Genomic DNA, 6,350 nt, shown 5'->3' with positions numbered 1-6,350 from the left:
TTTCTCTATATAGCCCTGGCTGTCCTGGAACTCACTCTGTAGACCAGGCTGGCCTCGAACTCAGAAATCTGCCTGCCTCTGCCTCCTGAGTGCTGGGATCAAAGGCATGCACCACCACGCCCGGCAACTGCTTTTCTTGAAGTTCCTTCCAATCACTTTCCTTTTCTATAATCTGCAAAGGAGTTTTTTTTTTTTCCCCTCTTTTCCCCAAGTAATTGCAAAATTACTCTACTGTTTACTTCCATGTAAATAAGCAAACAAAACAAAACTCGGGGTGCTGGGGTGTCATTTGTAATAAAGCATTTGCCTGGCATGACTGAACCTCTGGGTTTGCCTCCTAGCACCTCAAAAGAAGATTGAACTAATGGAGGAGGAGGAGGACGAGGAGGATCAAGGGAAAGAGGAGAGAGAAGATTGTGTGATAGGTCCTGCTTCTGTGAGAATAGAGAGAGCTCGAGTTCCCCTGCTTTAAGGAAAGGAGTCCGAATGGATGCCCAAGGCTGTACCCTGCCTCTCATTTCCCCAGGAGACCCGGCTTGGGACACAGAGGATTGAGGTCAAGAAGCCGCCTTTTTCCTTGGCTACAGGTAAGATCCATTGCATTGCAGATTTCACTATGCTCACCTGGAGAGTCACAGGCTCTCCAGATTTCATGTTTCATTCTCTCTAGAAGACAGGCCTGCGCAGACACAGCAAACGCACTACCCTGAGGGAACTGGGGTCCCGGAGTGCCCCCTACTGGAGGCAGCTGGGCATGACCGTGCACCCAGTGGGGACAGGACCAAAACCAACCTGGGCAGCAGTATTGACCAAGGGCTTTAAAGAGCACAGGCTGCACTTTGCATTTTGTGCCTCGGGAACTACTCACATCTAAGGCGATGCCTTCTGCGCCACAGTTCCTGACCTGAAGAGAGACTGCGGAGAGCAGCTGCTGAGCGATCTGTTCCCGCAGCTAATGAGCTTCGGGCTGGCGTGCTTCCTTCACCTAAGACTGAACCAGGTGCTACTTCCTCACAGAGATTCAAGAGCACACCAGGCCTCAGTTTATATTCTCTGAGCGAGATGATTTTAAGGACTCACACAAATTCAGCATGCACTGCAATAAATGGCAAGGAAGAAAAAAAACAAAACAAAACAAAAAACAAGGCAGCAGGAACGGATCACAGGAGGCCAGGGAGGACTTTGTGGAGAAGGTGACACTGGAAATGGCAAAGGGGCCTGGTGTAGTAAGATAAGGTCGCTCTGCAGGGCTGATCCACTCTTGGGGGTCACTGGCCACAGCTCACTGCTAGGTGGGAACGGGAAGGGGGCAACAGCAAGGAGACAAGAAGAGGGATTTTTAGTTTAATCTTCACTAGGGAATGTTAGTTGGAAACTCGTTTGAAATGGAAATTTGGAGTATTTGCCCTGTTGAGCCTATTTATAGTGTCTGTTCTTCAGTCTAAGGCATTCTCTGCTTCCTCCTCCTATGTCAAGGAATTTTTATTGGATACCAAACATTGTGAGATTTATGGTTTTGGCAGGTGGACTTGCCATGTGCCTTTAAAGAGCATCAGAGCTTTTATGAGAAGCAGAGCTCTCAATTGGAAGCTTCTCTAGTCTTTTGAAGACTTGTATTCAAGCCTTTCAGAACGGGTCAGGCGTAGCCTTCCCTTCTTGGCTAACGTCACCTCACTTTCAAGGTGTGGCACCAGGAACTGGCCCCCATCTCTGCAGTTAAATCAAGACTGACTTTGGCCACTGGGAACTCGAGCACTTCTCCACTCCTGTGAACACTGCAGTTGGTCTTCCCTTGCTCATGGCCCTTGTTGCCAAGATCTTCTCTCCTCCCAGGAGCTGGGAGGTTGAGGCAGGAGGATCACCGAGAGTTCAAGGACAGCCTGGTCTACATAGTGTTCTAGGACATCCAGGGTTACAAAGAGACCCTGTCAATGAATGCTGATGATAATTAACGAAAGTGGGAGTAACTAAAGACGACACACAGCATTGGCCACTGGCTTCTATATGTGTGGTCATGGGTGCACACCTGCATACCCATGAATATTTGCTTTATGGGAGAGTTTATTATGTGGCTCTGGCTGTCCTGGATGTGATACGGAGACCTGGCTGGCCTCAAACTCACCGAGATCCACCTGCCTCTGCCTTCTGGGTGCTAGGATTAAAGTCATGCACTATCATACTCAACCTACAAATAAATGTTTTTTAAAAGTACAAGACAAATCAAGCCACCACAGAAAGAGGGCCCACAGAATGATCCCACTGTCACCACTGTCTGGCAAGTGTACAAAGCTGTCTAGACCTTAGTGTAGGCTTTAAACTCTATTGGCACAGCTACTCTCAGCTCAAGAAACAAGCACAGTGAAGCAAGGGGACATTTTTGTGGCGCACACCTGAAGGGCTTCCCTCTATGGCTGCAGGACTGGGGATCTGTGTCACCGAGTATCTGAACCTTTGATGGCTCGGTCTTTGTTCACACAGAAAGGATTCATACTGGAGCCATGACAATGATTACAAGAGCTAGCATGGTCCCTGGATGACTTCACTATCATCTCGTCATAGCAATGGTTAAAACAGTTGTCAGGGACTCACCCAGGAGACAGGCCTTCGGGCACATCTGCGAAGAATTTCCTTGAAGAGGCTAACATGAAACAGTGTTTTTAAAAGCTGATTTAAAACATTTTAAAGATTTGTGATGCATTTTTTGTCTGTCTGTCTTTCTGTCTACCAAGTGCATGCCTGGTACTCTAGGAGACAGAGGAGGCCAATAAATCCCCTGGAACTGGAGTTATAGATGGCTGTGATCCACCATATAGGTGCTGGGAACCAAATCCTGGTCCTCTGGAAGATCAACCAGTGCTCTTAAACACTGAGCCATCTCTCTAACTACTAAAGACTGATTTTGAAGTTTTTGAACTAATTAGTTAATTAATTAATGTTACAGAGCATATGTGGATGTCACAGGGCAACTTACATAAGATGGTCTTCTCCTTCCGCCATGTGGGTTCTGGGAATCAAACTCAAGCTGTCAGGCCTGGCATTTTTACCCACTGAGCCCAGAAGCTGCCTCTTTGATAATGTTTTATGTTGGTATTTTCTTCACTTTCTCACACTTAAAAAAAAAGATTTATATATTATTTTATGTATATGAATACTATTGCCGTCTACATACCAGACGAGGGCATCAGATCCCATTACAGATGGTTGGGAGCCACCATGTGGTTGCTGGGATTTGAACATAGGGCCTCTGGAAGAGGAGTCAGTGCTCTTAACAGCTGAGCCATCTCTCCAGCCCCACTTTCTCACACTTAATGTGTTAAAATAAATGTTTGGGGCCAGCAAGGTAGCTCACTAGGCAAAAGTACCTGGCACCTATGCAGAGAAGAACCCAGTCCCAAGAACCAGTACCTGGCACCTATGCATAGAAGCCATTCAGTCCCAAAAGCTGTCCTCACCTCCTCACCTCCTTACTAGCAAACACTCTCCCGCACTTACAAACACACGCAGGATAAAGTATTTAAGTGTAACAGTTTAGCCCTCAGGGGCATGGACTGTTAACAGATGCTCCCCCTTCCTACCCGTGCTTCCTACAAAGGGGCACATTCAGGTTTACAGGTGGAATAGAAGAGAGACGCACAGTTCTGAACCATCACTGCCCCAGGCTCCCACTGTATCCAACATTGCTGAGACACGCCTGCTGGATGTGATGAACATGAATTGATGCTGGACAGGATGAACATGAGCTGATGTCCTCATTGCAGACAGTTCCTGGTGTCCATTAGATTTTGCTGTTCGTGTGCACTCTGCAATGGTTTGTTAATACTTTTCTTTTTACTGATGAATCATATCTCGTTTTGTGGATCTATTGGCTTGTCTAATTTGGGGATTTGTTTTGTTTTGTTTTGTTTTGCTTCAGGACAGTCTCACTATGTAGCCAAAGCTATCCTTGCATTTGCAATCCTCCTGCCTCAGCCTTCTCAGTTCTGAGATTACAAGCATGTGCCACCATAGTCTTTTTTTTTTAAAATAAGAAAAGAAACAACAGTAATTTAAAAAAAAGCCCAAAACAAAACTCTGCAGTTGGGCTTGGTGGTTCATGCCTGGAATCACAGTACTTGGGAGGCTGAAACAGAGTCAAGGCCAGCCTAGGTTATATTGAGCAAGACCCTGTCTCAATCAATCAATCAATCTGGAAAGCCATTTAGAGAAGGGAGACAAATCTTGAGAAGAGTAGAATGCTGGTTCTCGGTTCTGGGCCAGTCTGGTGAGCAGGGAGGCTCCCAGGGAATGACGGTCCTGTGGGTAGCCAGAGTAGGCATAAGGTGAGCCTAGGCTATCTGGGAGAAGGTTTGGAGGTGTGGTCGGCTGATCTTGCTCTCTGTTGCTCTGTGCCTTCAGGACTTCCTGCTGGGCTTAGAGGAGACACACACCTACCCGCTTTCCACGGTTCCCTGGCAGACACAGTTAGGAAAGGCTGGCCACAGTCATCCTTTTATAAACACACTGAAAAATGTTCCCAGGAGAACAAGAGCTAGAAATTTAGCATATTCTTTGCCAAACTGGCAGTCTGCTTGTTTACTGGGACCCAACTCACCAGCTGATTACATCTGTCTGATACCACTTGTGATGCTCAGCCCAGGGAGTGGCACAATATTAGAAAGTGTAGCCTTGGTGAAGTAGGTGTGTGAGTGGACTTTAACACCCTCATCCTAGGTGCCTGGAAGCTAGCATTTTGCTAGCAGTGTTCAGATGAAGATGTAGAACTCTCAGCATCTCCTGCACCATGCCTGCCTGGATGCTGCCATGTTGTTGATCCTGGCTTGATGATAATGGACTGAACCTCTGATCCTGTAAGCCAGCCCCCAATTAAATGTTGTCCTTATAAGAGTTGCCTTGGAGCCTGGCGTGGTGGCGCACGCCTTTAATCCCAGCACTTGGGAGGCAGAGGCCTCTAGTTCTTAAGTGCTGTGATTAGAGCAGGCGGATTTCTGAGTTCGAGGCCAGCCAGGTCTACAGGGTGAGTTCCAGGACAGCCAGGGCTACACAGAGAAACCCTGTCTCGAAAAACCAAAAAAAAAAAAAAAAAAAAAAAAAGTTACCTTGGGGGCTGGAGAGATGGCTCAGAGGTTAAGAGCACTGACTGCTCTTCCAAAGGCCCTGAGTTCAAATCCCAGCAACCACATGGTGGCTCGCAATCATCCATAATGAGATCTGACACCCTCTGCTGGTGTATCTGAAGACAGCTACAGTGTACTTAGATATAATAAAATCTTAAAAAAAAAAAAAAAAAAAAAAAGAGTTGCTTTGGTCATGGTATTCATTCACAGCAGTAAAACCCTAAGACACTACTGAACACTCAAGTGGAAGGTCCATTCTGACACCATAGCTGGACGAGGCAAGTGACCAATAGGTGATCTTATGTCCTCTGTCCTTCTGTCCTCCCAGGGCCAGCCAGCCAGCTTGTTCATTTTGACAGCTCAAATGCTGAAAATTTCCTGAAACTAAAGCCCCCTCCCTGTAGGGAGCTGGTTCTCTACCAACCTATTTCCATGAGCAGTTATAACCCATGCTCTGGTGCTGTCAGTTCAGCTGAAATGCTGCTCTGCAGAGATCTACGCAGCTTTCCCAGTCTCCACTCATCAACAACCCCATTTTTATGAGGTTAGTGTTGGGATCTATCACCTCCCAGGTTCTTTGAATTTCCTTCTATCTTCACTCCAATATTCCTTATCCCCAGTTGAGGATAATTAACAGCATTTTTGTGATGTTAAATATTTGAGGTTGAGCACACACCTCTAATCACAGCACTTAGAACTAGAGGCATAAACAACAACAACAACAAAAGAACTAGAGGCGTAAGACTCATGGTAAATTCAGGGTCAGTCAGCTTGGTCAACATGGTCAACAAAGAGTAATCAAATTATAAGCTGAACTGTGGCAATGGCTAATACTAATTAGAGGACTGGAGATGTGGCTTAATTGGAAGAGTGCTTGAGTAGCACCCACGGAGCCCTGGGTTCAATCTCCAGCACTGCATAAGACAGCAGGAACTATGGCACATGCCTGTACATCCAGCATTTGGAAGATAGAGGCAGGAGACTCAGAAGTTCAAAGTCAACCTCTACCATGCTACAAGTTTGATGACACTAGGCTACATGGAACTGTCTCTCAGAAAGAAAAAAAAAAAAAAAGCAATAGAGACTATTTTCATACTAAATCTGTCAGTGCTGCCAGCACTGTCTATACCTCCCCACAAAGTACTGGAGTGCAAATGGAGACCAGGACAGAGCTAGGACCACCCACCCTCCAGTCCCACTTCCCTTGTATTGACAAGTCCACAGTCTGCTCTTGCT

The sequence above is a fragment of the Mus pahari genome, chromosome 5, assembly GCF_900095145.1.
Source record: "Mus pahari chromosome 5, PAHARI_EIJ_v1.1, whole genome shotgun sequence".
Classification (NCBI taxonomy): domain Eukaryota; kingdom Metazoa; phylum Chordata; class Mammalia; order Rodentia; family Muridae; genus Mus; species Mus pahari.
Note: the sequence above shows the minus strand (reverse complement) of the source record.